Raw genomic sequence first — 16551 nt, forward strand, 5'->3', positions numbered from 1 at the left:
TCGGCAAAAGCAGGATATTTTGCTGTTGCACAACCATGCACAGCGACATTTCAGTCCAAAATCCATGGAAGCGATCACAAAACTCTAATGGACAACACTGAAAATTTCGCCTTACAGTCCTGACCTGGCTCCATGTGACTATCATCTCTTTGGGAAACTGAAAGACTCTCTTCGTGGAACAATGTTTGAAGATGATGACTCCCTTGAGTACGCTGCCAAACAATGGCTCCAACAGGTTGGTCCAGAATACAGGCGCTGGTTCCAAGATGGCGTAAGGCAGTTGAGAGGGATGGAAATTATGTGAAGGAATGAAAATATTGTTCCTAAACGATGTATCTACTCACTGTAAAACTTTGAAAGATGTAGAGTAAAAGATGAATTTAAAAAAAATATATTATGCATTTCTTTTGGAGTGACCCTCGTAGAAGAATCGTTGTATTGTACACCGCTGGATCAGAGAGGCGCTTAAGTTGCCATCAGTATGTGAGACTTTGCCGAAAGCCACACAGGACAGCCTAAGTGAAGCGTTTGTCATGCCTGGGAAGGGTTGCCCTGTGTGAAGTCTGACGGACAGCAAGAGGGATGCTGCCAAGTCACGAGCACGAGGTAACACTTGCGCGAAACACAGGCATTCCTTTCACAAACAGGTGGGTCAGCCGACAGATATGCCAAGTAGTATCAGCCTGGGTCTGGGGGCAATTCAGTCTGTCAATTAATCGATTAGTCAGTAAGGTATGGGATGAGACAGAGATGGTGATGAGATGGCGAACAAACAGTCAGAAAAATCCGAAGAAACAGTAAATTTGCGTTCTTGAGGCATACTGCCAATCTATTATCGATTCAGTCTTCAGATTTTGACACAAATCCCTGCATTCATTCTGAGGTCATTGTAATTTTTGCTCCATGTTGAATAGCCGAACCGTTGCAATCTAATGCTTAATCTTTAAGTAAGCGAGCGCACTTCCCATACGACCTTAGCCTCCAAATATGGCAATGATGTGTAAAACTTAAGAATGAAAGTCTTCAACATGATGTCGAGTAACTTGGCTCTATGAAACATGTACCATTGTAAAAAGAACTGTTCGAGTCTAGTAGAGAGGGTAACTGAAAGAAATGCGCAGTGGGACGAAATGAACTGACTCTTTTCGAGTTATTACAATGAAGTCGCTTCGATTTACAATGTCCCCCTCGACATTACAAAAGGGGTGGACATGGTTATTAATTGGGTGTGTCGCAGGGAAGCAGCCTACTCACGCCGTATAAAATTCACATCAGTCTTTGCATTGTGTGCCAGCCAGTCCGCTGTAACTAGCTCTGACGTAATAAATGTTGCGCAATACTTTAAAAATCAAGTAAATAACCTGAAACGTTTCTAGCATGTCAGGAGTAATACTAAATCAATATGTGTTTAATATCAGTTCAATAACTTTAACCATTTTCGAAATTTGGACGTTTTTCTGTAAAAATCAATGGCGCAACAGAACAGAGCTAGAAACTTAAAAATTTATATTTAGATTCCTTTTTCAGATTAATTTAGGAGAAACAATATTCTGGATCTCACAAATTAAAATGTTAGTAGAAATTCATGATTTTCTGGTTTTTGTCTTAAAAATTAAGGAAGCAAGATAGATTAAGTAGGCGAATAAATAAGGCTAGGATGTTTAAATTTAAGGAGAAGGGAGATCCTCTATAATCATAAAGATGTGAGAAGTTTCAACTGAATAACTATAAAACTATAGCGATAGCTTATCTCCAAAGGGCAAGTTCAGAGCTCGTCTACTGCGTGTAGTGTAATTAAATTGTTTCTCTCGCCCAAAATATTTGACTTACCCACGTCAGACTTTTATTATGATTACTTACCTGTGTGCTGATTGCACATTTAAATTGAGAACTTCATCGGCCATCAGCAAAGGAAGCAATGATTTATTCGATAACTTAAAGTGGTGCATTACTTACCCAGCGGCTAGTCGGTAGAGCGGATTTAATCAGGCGTTCCATTAGCCGTCCGCACCGCGGCTTTATATATAAGAACGTTGCGCGAGAGAGGAACGCCCCAGTTCTCTCCAGACGCTGATTAGCGCACCACATGTGCCGGGAGTCGCGTCGCATTGGTATCATTGCTATAAACAGCCTCGAATACCGTAATAAGTTACTCATGATACACGTAACCATGAAATCGTTTTCGAGTGAAGTGTTAATTCTGGGATGACTTTAATGATCTATCTTCAGTTTGCGTATGTCGTATTTTCACGTGCCGCCGCGGGACAGGCATTCTACCATTATTTAGTGTGGCGTTTGATGAACATTATCATCAAATGATGGCGAGCATTCACTTAAACCTTTAATTTGAACAGTTATAGTTGTATCAGCGCATTAGACTCTGAACTGCTCTGGTAGTTGGATTGTGTGGAAGCTTTTTTGTTCTGTGACATTGGGAATATAGTGAACATTTTAGAGAGAATCGTTTTTGATTATGAATCCCAGACAATCTAATTCCTCAGAGCTATAAGCTGTAGCTATAAGTGTATTTCTCAGATGAAGTGGGTACTAGGAATTCTAACTACAGGCTTCACGTTTTGGTGGTGGTGGTGGTAGTTAGTGTTTAACGTCCCGTCGACAACAAGGTCATTACAGATGGAGCGCAAGCTCGGGTTAGGGAAGGATTGGGAAGGAAATCGGCCGTGCCCTTTCACAGGAACCATCATGGCATTTGCCTGAAACGATTTAGGGCAATCACAGAAAACCTAAATCAGGATGGCTGGAGACGGGATTGAGCCGTCGTCCTCCCGAACGCGAGCCCAGTGTGCTAGCTTCACGTTTTGCTAATCACTTTCTGGTTGCCAGTATTGTATTTAGAGAGCCAGTGTTGAGAACGGCAAACAACATTAAATAAATAATAGGAACATTTTATAATAACAATTATTCCACCCGCCAGCCCACATATGTTGCTAATTGGCCGGTAAATGCATCTTTTCTACATTACATTCTACATTTTATTATAACAACAATACCTCCACCCGCCGCCCCACATATGGTGCATCGGCCGGGAAAGAAACTGAGTAAAAGTGAAAGTGATTTTTTAATATTCGGATTTGGGAGTGAAATGCGACACGCAACTGAGTAATAGAATAGTGATAGTGTTACGTGTGCATGTGGACGACGCAATTGGATTATCAACGCATCTGGATTGACGGAGCTGGCACTGAGTCCAGCGGCGCTGCCGGCATCGCGAGAAGCCAGTTTCGCCTCACCACACTCGTCCGCTGGAGCAACCAGAGCCGCGCCTGCAGTTGCAGGCCACACTAACACACAGCAGCCATTGAAGTGCCATCTGCAGTTCAACGCGCCGTGTCGCATCAGTAATCCAGGTACGCTGCGCCGGCAATGCCATACATCATTAAGTGAAAAGCTGTTAAAATTTTTACTAACCTGCACTTAAAGACTGTCAGCGATGGAACTGCCAGAAGAAACTGAGGTTAAACTTGAATCAGAACCTACGTCTGTTGAGGGAACTGTAAATCCAGATAATGGTTCAAGTGTAAATATGCATGAAAATAGTAATGTTAAAGTGAAATATGAAGTATTGTCTCCTGACAGTAGTCTGAAAATGGGCAATGATTCAATAATTGAGACCACTGTAGTAAAGCAGAAATCAGAAATTGTTAATTTATTGGATGATAGTTTATCTGATGAGTTAAAAACGAAACAGTCATCAGAGGTGGTAGAGTTTAAAAAGGATCAGTTAGATATGACTGATCAGTCAGATGTTTCAGATGTTTGATGATTCTGGTATTGGAGCTAGTTTTTCATCACCTGAGTGTGATGAAAAACCAGCTAGTGAGCAACCCATAGATACTGGGGCTATTGATATAAATGTTATATTACAAGCAATAGCTACAAGTAATGCTAAAATGACAGCTGAATTAAAATCTGAAATAACTGAGGTCAAAAGCAGTAATGCTGAATTAAGGTATGAGATTGTGGCCAGCCAAACTAATTTTAATAAACGGTTGGAGGTAATGGACAATACCTTCAAGGCTGGTTGCAATAAGTTGAAAGAGGATCTGGATAGTTTAAATTATAAAATTGATTACAACCATGAGGATATTAAGAAAAAGGTTGCTCGACAGTTAGCTGAGATGTGTAAAACAGTAAAATCCGAAGTTGCTGAGGTTCGCAAAGACTTCCAAATGGAAGATGCGAAGCTGGAGCACAAGTTAACAGAAAAGATCGAGGCGGAATCTGAACTGTGCTCGGATAGGTTTAAAGATGTTAATATAAAAGTAAACATATGTCAAGTAGAAGTAGATGCAATCAAAACTGATACTACTCATATTGTGCAAAGAGTAGATAATGTTGAAATGAGAGTAGAAAATATCTGTACTAACATTGCTAACATTGAGAGTAAAGTAGCTTCAGTAACTTCTGGTAATGGTAGTATACAACAAGTTGTAGCTGCAAACGCCGCTTTTATCGGGTGTCGGCAGTTCTTGCGGTTCGATCCAGATAAAAATATCCACCCGCTAGATTTCTGGAACGATTTTGAAGATGTGATTCCACCAACTTGGTCTGAACGAGAGAAAATTTCATTTATTAGAAGCCATTCAGCAGGTGACGCCATGCGTTGGTCAGCTGATGTTATGTTGAAGTGTAAAACATTAGCGGAATTTAAAACAGCTTTCGTTAATGGGTATTGGTCAAGCAATAAGCAAAATGAAGTGTTGAGAGAATTTTGGAGTGGAAAACGCTTCAATGAAGGCAAGGAATCTATTAAAGAGTTTGCCAGGTCATGGATCTCACGTTTGTCACATTTGGCCAAAAAGCTAAAACCTGAAATGATAATACTAGGTCTTGAAGACAAACTTTCATGGTATTGGCAAACTAGAATTATATCTGCCCCTAGAGACAATCTTGATCGTTTCATTGAGTATTTGGAACGTGTAGAGCGTGTTGCTGCCAATGAGGAGCAAGCACGTAATAACAGAAATGCTAATAACACTAGTAGTAATTTTAAGAACGAGCAGAATCGCAATGTAAACATCAGAATAGTAGGTGTTCGTCATCCTAAGAGAGGTTGGAATTGGAGGAATAATTATCAGAACCAACAATGGCATCCAAATGATAGTAATTTTGTTCCGAACAAAATTATGCAGGTAAACAACAGTGTTGAAAGCAATACTGTGTCAGCTAACTATAATGGAAATAAAGCAAACAGTAGCAGGCCGAGGCAGGAAAACTAGTTCCCGTCTATGAGGACACTGGCGCTAACCAGGCGGTTACTTTTCCTAAGCCAGTAATTACAGTAATTGGTAAGACAGATCAGAATACTCAGACTGAACATGTGGATGAGGGGTCGGTAGCATCTAAGGATACAGCAGAAATATTAGATCTCTCACAGTATTTGATAGATTCCGTGTTAGAGACGCTTTCTAAGTGGGAAGAGAAAGAGAAGGCGCAGCAGTGTAACGGTTGGGAAGAGCTACAAAATACTGTTTTGTCAGGTGAAGAAGCAGAAGAAATTCATGCTTATATTTACAATGAGGATGATGTGCTCTTACCTAAAGTGCCTGTGCAGGATGTTGATACTGTACTAATAGATTTAGGAAAGGAGGTAAGTGAGAATGTAGAGGATAGACTGGTGGGGGTAGATGAACCCAATTGCTGTGACCAGTTGTCACTTGAGAAGGAACCCGACGATAATAGTGGAAGTGGTTTAGCTGTAACTAGTGTTATGCCCGGTCTGGAGGCGCAGAATCGCTCAGACTACAGTAATTTGGGTCATGTTCAGCAAACCAAATGTAATGAAGTCGTGCGGTGTTTCGATTTGAAATTAATAGACTGACTGGAAAAGGCAGCTGAAAATGTAATTCAGGAAACCCCTACACACTTTGACCTAAATGTAATGAAGACAGATGTCGATCACTTTAGTTGGAGACAAATCCGAAAGGCACTATTGGATGAGTTTGAGGAACCACCTGTACAAACTGGAATAAGCCACCCTATAATAACTGTGAATATGTTGGGTATCGATGTACGTTGTCTCTTAGACAGTGGAAGTGAGGTGAGTGCGATATCTCAGTCCTTCTTTGATGCATTACCTGGTAAAGACAAGCTTACAGTAATGAGGGTATCAGGACTAAGAATAATTGGTGCTACTGGCAAGGTGTCAAAAACGGTAAAGCAAGAAGCTTTGCTGCCCTTTCATATTAATGGTAATATAGTTGATCATCCATGCTTAATTGTAAACAATCTCAGTATTGAGGCTTTAATTGGCATAGATTTCTTGTCAAAATATCAGAGTTCTTGACTTTGAAAGAAGCCAGTTAAAAATGGTCTTGCCGATAACCGGAGTAATTACGGTACCTTTTATTGATAAACATGTAGTAACTAATGATGAAACTTGGGAGCTGCCTATACGAGTTCTGAAGAACAGGAGATATTGGTACGAAGGTGTTAATCTTAGTAAATACCAAGGACCTTTCAGGATCATAGGAAAACCACATGCCAATGCATATAGGCTAGACTACCCTAAGAGTAAAAAGATATTAGGTTTCAGGAACGTGATCGACCTAAAGAAGTTCATAAGTAGTGAATGATTTCTGTAGGGAGGAGGTTGTTCTGTAACCTCTACACAGTGTGGCAGCTGTGCAGTCCCAGCTGTGTGAGATCTTCTTTCCTTTTCAGGTCTCACTCATTCTTCATCTTTCCTATCCACCAAAATTTCGGCTCTTACTCTCAAATACCAAAATCTTCCGTTATGGTTATCAAGCCAATAATAAACTAATGAATTCTGTAGGGAGGAGGTTGTTCTGTAACCTCTACACAGTGTGGCAGCTCTGCAGTCCCAGCTGTGTGAGATCTTATTTCCTTTTCAAGTCTCACTCATTCTTCATCTTTCCTATCCAACAAAGTTTCGACTCCTTCTTTGCAATACAAACATTTTCCTTCATGGTTATTAAGCCATGAGTTCTGTAACCATTCTATCCACTGATTAGTGAAAAAAATACTTAATGTGACAAACCTAACAGCGACATGAACAACAGAGAAGTATGATGTAATTAAGATACAAAGGTATTTGAGTAACAAGTATGTATAGAACCCTGGTAATATTATAAGTACAAAGTTGTTGTTTTATTGGAAATGGTCCACCAACAGTAATTTAAAAAGATATACAAATTCGTGTACAAGCAGGATCTGAAGTGGCAGTGAAACCTATTGTATGCTGTAGAGCTAACTAATTAATAGTAAAAGAGATTGCTTAGTGTTATGAAAAATATGCAGATAAGTTGTAAGAATGAACTAACCTTGTATAGCAAGGAATGGCAGTGTAATAGAATTGAACAGTGTTTGTGGTTGAGACGTGAAGGACACGTCCCTGAAGTGTTTATAAGGTTGGAGCTGGCCATTATTTTGGTGTTGGGTGTCCGGTGACACACCTACAGGTATTGAGGTTATGATTTGGAGGCGTGAATGCGACCATAGGTACCCTTATGTTAGATGAGACAGAGTAGCTCATGGTGTCCTATAGGTTTAAGGAATTTAACATTACGCTCGTCCATAATTACTTAATGCACTTTAGTGGTAGGTCGAGAGAGACTACCTGTGGTTTCAGCATCCGATCGAGTGGAAAAGGATTGCAACGTGAGCAAACTGATCAGCTGCAATACACTATAGATATGAAATAAATGTGCTATCCTATGCTTTAAATTTTAATGGAGTGAGTATTACTTAAGTTCATACACTAGCAAGGTAAGTAAGTACATAATTGCAGATGTGGTACTGACACAGTAGCAGAGGACCAATAAGTGGATTTAGTAGTCAACTAAACGTAGTGTCTTTTGAACAATCAGAACTGTACTATTACCACAAGTTACTCACATGTACAAAGAAGCTGAGGAGACAACTACTAATCAAATATACTCATACTATCTCTAAGAATAAGGTAATCGAAGATGAGTCAGCTAAGTAAATAAAATACAATTGTATCAGGAATGTACCGAGCATTGGTTCAGTGTTCCGGCCAAGAAATAATAAATTGAAATTAAATAGGATTTATGATTGTATGCCTTGAGCATAAATTTTCTCTAGTACGTGACTAACGGCGTTTTGAGCAATTTGTTTACCGATTTTATGACAGTTAAGTATCCGCGAGAGTAAAATTGAAAAAGTTCTGTTAACTTTGTTCCAGTAACATATTGAAAGGTAAAACGTATATATCCCCATTTCATTGTGATGAAGGACGCACTCAATAGCAACTTCCCCTCCTCTACCCTTGTGAATGGAAGTGTAGAACGCCAGCCAAAGTGGCTAGAGCCACGTGTGTAAAAATGAAATTGTCATGATTTGTGACATTTTCTTTCAGGTTTAGAAAAGACTGCTAAGATATAATTATCTGTTTATGTATCATGAATAACTATGTTATTTTCTTTGAATCTGTGTATGTAAAAATGTATTTTATGGATTTAAGATTTTCATAATTTTACATATTTTTATGTGTTTGTCTGTCTAAGGCAATATGTATGCCAAAGTGTTTCATTGATTTTGCTTAATTTTTGAGTGACAATGTTGCTTATGAGGCAGTGAACATGCCAGCAATTTAAATAATTGAAGTAGGTAATCAGTTTTCTTTCAATATTTCTGTATGTTTACATTTAAATTTTAATTTTTCATAGGGAGTTAAGCTGTACTCTTGCTTCCCTTTTTGTAATTAATTTTTTTTGTTTACCTTACAAAAAAAAGAAAGTAGAGGGTGATGTAGGGAAGCAGCCTACTCACACCATACAAAATTCACATCAGTCTTTCCATTGTGTGCCAGCCAGTCCGCTGTAACTAGCTCTGACGTCATAAATGTTGCGCAATACTTTAAAAATCAAGTAAATAACCTGAAACGTTTCTAGCATGTCAGGAGTAATACTAAATATGTGTTTAATATCAGTTCAATAACTTTAACCATTTTCGAAATTTGGACGTTTTTCTGTAAAAATCATTGGCGCAACAGAAAAGAGCTAGAAACTTAAAAATTTATATTTAGATTCCTGTTTCATAATAATTTAGGAGAAACAATATTCTGGATCTCACAAATTAAAATTTTTGTTGAAATTCATGATTTTCTGGTTTTTGTCTTAAAAATTATGAAGCAAGATAGATTAAGTAGGCGAATAAATAAGGCTAGGATGTTTAAATTTAAGTAGAAGGGAGATCCGCTATAATCATAAGGACATGAGAAGTTTCAACTGAATAACTATAAAACTATAGCGATAGCGTATCTCCAAAGGGCAAGTTCAGAGCTCGTCTACTGCGTGTGGTGTAATTAAATTATTTCTCTCGCCCAAAATATTTGACTTACCCACGTCAGACTTTTATTATGATTACTTACCTGTGTGCTGATTGCACATTTAAATTGAGAACTTCATCAGCCATCAGCAAAGGAAGCAATAATTTATTCGATAACTTAAAGTGGTGCATTACTAGCCCAGCGGCTAGTCGGGAGAGCGGATTTAATCAGGCGTTCCCTTAGCCGTCCGCACCGCGGCTTTATATATAAGAACGCTGAGTGAGAGAGGAACGCCCCAGTTCTCTCCAGACGCTGATTAGCGCACCATCTGTGCCGGGAGTCGCGTCGCGTCGGTATCATTGCTATAAATAGCCTCGGATGACGTAATAAGTTGCTCGGGATACGTGTAACCATGAAATCGTTTTCGAGTGAAGTGTTAATTCTGGGATGACTTTAATGATCTATCTTCAGTTTGCGTATGTCGTATTTTCACGTGCCGCCGCGGGACAGGCATTCTACCTTTATTTAGTGTGGCGTTTTATGAACATTATCATCAAATGGTGGCGAGCATTCACTTAAACCTTTAATTTGAACAGTTATAGTTGCATCAGCGCATTAGACTCTGAACTGCTCTGGTAGTTGGATTGTGTGGATACTTTTTTGGTCTGTGACTTTGGTAATATAGTGAATATTTTAGAGAGAATCGTTTTTGATTATGAATCCCAGACAATCTAATTCCTCAGAGCTATAAGCTGTAGCTATGAGTGTATTTCTCAGATGAAGTGGGTACTAGAAATTTTAACTACAGGCTTCACGTTTTGCTAATCACTTTCTGGTTGCCAATATTGTAATTAGAGAGCCAGTGTTGAGAACGGCATACAACATTAAATAAATAATAGGAACATTTCATAATAACAATTATTCCACCTGCCGCCCCACATATGTTGCTAATCGGCCGGGAAATGCATCTTTTATACATTACATTCTATATTTTATTATATAAACAATTAACTCCACCCGCCGCCCCACAGTGTGTTCACCACGAACAACAATGCATGTTTTGCAATAGGACTTGATATTTTTAAAAGTATTTGGAATCCGATGTATGTACATTTAAAAAATATCGCTATCAGCTCTCGACGTATCGAGTTTAATTGTCGATACATCGACATATCAACTGAAAAACTGGCGACATCGATACATCGACTGAAAAACTGGCTACATATCTGCCTATAAAAATATTGTCTACACGTTGTAAATATACTACTTGTTTTCGGGGTATAAATTTAAACGTTGATTTCTTGTTAGATGTTCTGGTACATCAATAAGCTAGTAGCCTGCCTATCCCTCTTACAGCAAGAACTGAAACAGAAACAATGCACGTTCAAGCTTGGCTCTAAGCACTTTGCGAATAGTGGTAAGTGACACAATAAACGGTTTCTGATGGATGCGTCGTTCTGTTCCGTCACATGTCACATTTGTCTGGAACACATCATGTCCACGTCCCTGTTTTTCATCCCTTGCCAGCGCCAGCGACATATCAGTTGTAGTTCGGAGCTAAACATTGCGGTTTCTGTTGGTAGCGCAAAACGCCGATTGCGTCAGCATTTCCTCTTCGCCCACCGCAATGACCAATTTTGTCAGTTACATTTTTATTCATCATTTTCGGCAACTGTTTTTGAAAACGCCAATTTGAAGAAATAACACACTAGTTGCGATAAAAATTATTTTTTAACGGAAACTGACGTGCTATTTCTTCACATCGGAGATCTTCTTATTCCATTCACACCGCCCGCCACTTCCAGTGCAGTCGGACTACTTCTTTTGTTCGACATATACTTGCTTCACACAGTCAAAGGGAAATATAGGACGTGATGAAAGATCAAAAAGGAATGATTCCTTCACAAAATGAAAACAAAACTATGTTCTACTACAATTTAAAAAGAATACTTCAAATATTTACTGAAAATTTTGAAAAATATAATGTAAAATAAAATTATCGGCACTCCATATTGATGTGAAGGTAGATGGTAGCAGGTCATGACTTCACACAAATGCAGGATGGTTTTCGATCGGTATCCCTGGGATAATAGAGAGAATAGAGACTAGCACGAGTGGGATGGTTGTAGTAATCCGGATTATTCTATAATAATTAGTACTGGAATACTTTAGTAAATAACTTTTACCTTTCTCCTGCTACTGTACTCCAGGAACATATCTAATAACAACTATCTTTCTTGAATGCAAATGACTCGTTAGGGAACATTAACTGGATTATACAACAGCAAGATAACACACTTCTGGTATTGCGTGAGTAATACATGCGCGAAGTACAGGCTGCGAACCTAGCGAGCTGAAGGCTATTCTAATTTGACCTCGCTCACAACCCATCGCTGACTCGGCCGGTGCGATCTGCAAGTCTCTGTCCGTGCCATACGGTGGCGCTGCAAGCACCAGAGAGGTTGCAAGTGCTGGATCGTTATCGATTATCGCAACCTCTAGCGTGGTGTCTAACGTTGACACCACATATACTGCCGTTTTGATACAGATGTATCGGCTGTACAGTATTGTCAACTTATATCGATATGTCTTCAAAAATATATCGATATTTTGTCATAGCCCTTCCCTGCAAGGTGTTTCCATGCTGGCTACGAGGCTGGTAAGGAGTTCTAGCGGTAGGGTTTTCCATCCCTCCACCAGTGCGGTTGGCAGCTGACGGATGGTTCTCGGTGCATTTGGACGTGCTGCCATAAGTGTGCCTAGCGCATCTCACGTGAGCTCGATGGGAATTAGGTTGTGGGAAAAGGGCAGGCTAGTCCATTTACCGAATATTCTCTCGTTCCAACAGCTCCTCGACCTTCGGTATTCGATGCGGTGAAGAGACGAACACAGGAAAGGAGTACAGTGTCACAATACGGCTGACCAGTGAGTACACCGTGTTCTTATTGTACACTACTGGCCATTAAGTTGCTACACCACGAAGATGACGTACTACAGACGCGAAATTTAACCGACAGGAAGAAGATGCTGTGCTATGCAAATGATCAGCTTTTCAGAGTATTCACACAAGGTTGGCGCCGGTTGCGACACCTACAACGTGCTGACATAAGGAAAGTTTCCAACCGATATCTCATACACAGACAGCAGTTGACCGGCGTTGCCTGGTGAAACGTTGTTTTGATGCCTCGTGTAAGGACGAGAAATGCGTACCATCACCTTTCCGACTTTGATAAAGGTCGGCCTGCAGCCTATCGCGATTGCGGTTTATCGTATCGCGACATTGCTGCTCGCGTTGGTCGAGATCCAATGACTGTTACCAGAATATGGAATCGGTGGATTCAGGAGGGTAATACTGAACGCCGTGCTGGATCCCAACGGCCTCGTTTCACTAGCAGTCGAGATGACAGGCATCTTATCCGCATGGCTGTAACGGATCGTGCTGTCACGTCTCGATCCCTGAGTCAACAGACGGGGACGTTTGCAAGACAACAACCATCTACACCAACAGTTCGACGACGTTTGCAGCAGCATGGACTATCAGCTCGGAGACCATGGCTGCGGTTACCCTTGACGCTGCATCACACACAGGAGCTCCTGCGATGGTGTACTCAACGACAAACCTCGGAGCACGAATGGCAAAACGTCATTTTTTCGGATGAATCCAGGTTCTGTTTACAGCATCATGATAGTCGCATCCGTGTTTGGCGTCATCGCGGTGAACGCACATTGGAAGCGTGTATTCGTCATCGCCATACTGACGTATCACTCGGCATGATGGTATGGGGTGCTCTTGGTTACACGTCTCGGTCACCTCTTGTTCGCATTGACGGCGCTCTGAACATTGCACATTACATTTAAAATGTGTTACGACCCGTGGATCTATCGTGCGAATGGTGGCCGAACAACTGGCTCGTCACAATACGCCAGTCTGTACTCTTGATGAACTGTGGTATCGTGTTGAAGCTGCATGGGCAGCTGTACCTGTGCACGCCATCCAAGCTCCGTTTGGCTCAATGCCCAGGCGTATCAAGGCCGTTATTACAGCCAGAGGTGGTTGTTCAGGGTACTGATTTCTCAGGATCTATGCACCCAAATTGCGTGAAAATGTAACGACATGTCGTTAGTTCTGGTATAATATATTTGTCCAATGAATACCCGTTTATCATCCGCATTTCTTCTTGGTGTAGCAATTTTAATGGCCAATAGTGTATATATTTTCCGGGACAGTTTTATTTTGCTTCCAAATGGTTCTAATGGCTCTGAGCACTATGGGACTTAACTTCTGAGGTCATCAGTCCCCTAGAACGTAGAACTACTTAAACCTAACTAACCTAACAACGTCACACACATCCATGCCCGAGGCAGGATTCGAACCTCCGACCTTAGCGGTTGCGCGGTTCCAGACTGTAGCTCCCAGAACCGCTCGGCCACTCCGGCCGGCAGTTTTATTTTGTCTGGCCAGTACATAAATGAGGTAAAAACACCGAAAATACGACACAGTAGAAAACAACTAGGACAGGAGGGAGGTTACAAGAAGAGCTGCACGAGTTCTGATATTAACGTTCTACAATGCAAAGAAAATCGCGGCGACCCCGACGTTCTCTGCTGCTACCAGAGACAATATTACATGACTTTAAATTAGAAATAAAAAACTAACTCCATTTCATTGTATAAATAGATTCAAAGCTAACATTTGTCTCTTTACTACAAAGAAATAGCTCCAAAAATAAATTCATTGTTTCTTTCTCTTTACAAACGTGAAATTCCGTACCTGTGTGCAGTACAGCCAGCATTTCTTTTACGGTTTTAAGTGAGTTCCGGTGTAATCACCTTTGCTAACTGCTTTCCAGGCGTACGCATACGAGCCAATTTACCGTGAGTGCTTTTCGGCGTTCCAGAAACCTGTTTGCTAGCGTCCCTCCTTCTTTAGGTTGTGCCGTGTTTGCTGTTGCTCACAAAATGCGCCTAATTACCTAAGGGATGTAATTACGTTATGAGCTGCGTTTTAATGAAGAAGTTCCACTTTGTATAGAACGGGTTAAATGAAGACGGTTAATGGTTAGTTACACAAACCTGTGCTTTCATTGTTCCTCGTACGGTTGTGAGCCTGTTACTACCTGCGAGACACTTAATGGACTTATGACGTAGAAACCGGTATGTATTTCCAGCAAAGATGGTAATTACGTTATACAGTAACAGCCGAAGCGTTCAAGAATATAGAAGAACGTCTTCTTATATAGAAATAGTAGCTACCAACGTTCTTTTGTCGATTTGGCTAATTCCAACTTAGGTACAACGGTTAGTCAGTTTCCACTTCTTCTTGTTTTCTGTTATTGATCAACAACGCTGAAACACAAGAATCAGCTACACGTTTACTTCAGTATTTCGTGAATCTCTGAATTCTTTCTGTTCTCGCATCTGCTGCCCATTTCCATCAAAGCTACGAGGGCTGTCCAGAAAGTAAGTTACGATCGGTCGCGAAATGGAAACGACTATGAAAATCCGATAAAGCTTTGCAAAGATGTGTTGGGCAGTGTCTCTAGTATGACTCTAGGTAGAATTATGTCGCTCTTTTCATTCCTGAGCTCTTAGTGAGCGCGTAAAGATGTTATAGAAAATAGTGTCTCCCGCCAAGTACGAGGGCCTGGTGAGAATTTTCCCCTGAAGCTATGCAACCAACATTACATAATTGTCGTGAGGTTTCGAAGACAATTCTCAGCCTCATTCTGCAGGGGCAATGAAGACGTTCCTGCATCGTTTCAATTGGAAATGTTTGGTTACCCACAATACAGCCCGTAATTGTCTCCCACTGAGTTTCATCTCTGCTCAAACGAACCGCTGGCTATGAAGACAACATTTTGGCACAGACAACGAGCTTTAGGCCGGCGTAGAGAATTGGCGGAAAGCACTGGCGGCTGCCTTCTATGATGAGGGTATTGGAAAGTTGGTGCAACCCTACGACGAATGTCTGAGTCAGAACGGCGACTACGTAGAGAAGTAGCTGAAAGGTGTAGCTAACTGTTACAAATGAAACATTTCTGATTTTCACTGTGATTTTCATTTCGCGATCAATCGTAACTTACTTTCTGGACAGCCCTCGTATATAGGTTTTTTTATGTTCGAAACGCTCCCTGTCGCTATACGGTTTTCCTGCTCAAATTTCTCGCTTGTTTACTATTATTTACTACAGATATTCGTGTACTTTCCTTAGACTTAAGTTTTTATTTTCTAAATATTTGTCAGATTGCTTAGACCTCTACGTTAAACAGCCAATACCCCGTAATTTTATATATATATATATATATATATATATATATATATATATATATATATATATATATATATTTCATCCTTAGTTTTCCAATCTGTTTTCATACTTCTTTATTATCTCTAAACTTAACTTTTTTGTTCTTTTATACCCAGACGTCCTATTCTGGGTCTTTGATTTTTTTCTAAATTCTCTTTTCTTTTTTATACACATTAACAGTAGCGTTCCTTATAACAACAGACATTCTGGCAACATCCCTATCTCTTAATGTCGAACTTTCACATTTACAGATGTGAATAGTTCGTCTGTATTCCGTAATATTATTCTAATCAATTCAGTTCCACTCCACTCGAGCGCAAGATATACTCTGGGTACTTCGCAATTTTTTTTCTGGTACTTTCAGTCCATTGTCTCTTTGTAGTTGATTTCCTAAGGGAGGTTTGTGGTTCTTTCTCCATTGTGAGAGTGTAAGTCCTCCCTAACTGAAGATTAACACTGAAGAGTGAAGTAGCTTCAGTATTGTAAGTGGTTCGTTTTATAGTGGAGAGAGGGGTAAACAACCTATATGGCCATTATGAAGATCTATCTCTGAAAGGGACCTCTGTCTCGAATGTTCTTGCCAAAAGTCTCACTACAGAAGGACATTATGACACTACTCGATCGTGACATTTTCCAGTACTGTAACCGGTCATGGATATTTAAACAAACCAATTACAACTGGAGCTCGCTACGACCATCCCTTCTATTAACACATAAAACAAGTAACTGTACGAACTTGAGAAATGTCTAATTTTTTCTAGTCAAACTCTCTTTTTTAGCACTGGCAACTCTAGTGTAGTTCAGGTATTCTGGAAAAATGCCTGGGAAAAAAGGTTATACAATAAAAATTTCTTCACTCGTCTCTATCATATGACTAATTTTTTAATACATGGTTTTACGACACAATCACATGTGGCCATCACAATGCCATAACTGCTTTCTACCAGCCAATTCCCGTATTGAAGTAGAA

This window comes from Schistocerca nitens, chromosome 4, assembly GCF_023898315.1.
Source record: "Schistocerca nitens isolate TAMUIC-IGC-003100 chromosome 4, iqSchNite1.1, whole genome shotgun sequence".
In the NCBI taxonomy this organism is placed as follows: domain Eukaryota; kingdom Metazoa; phylum Arthropoda; class Insecta; order Orthoptera; family Acrididae; genus Schistocerca; species Schistocerca nitens.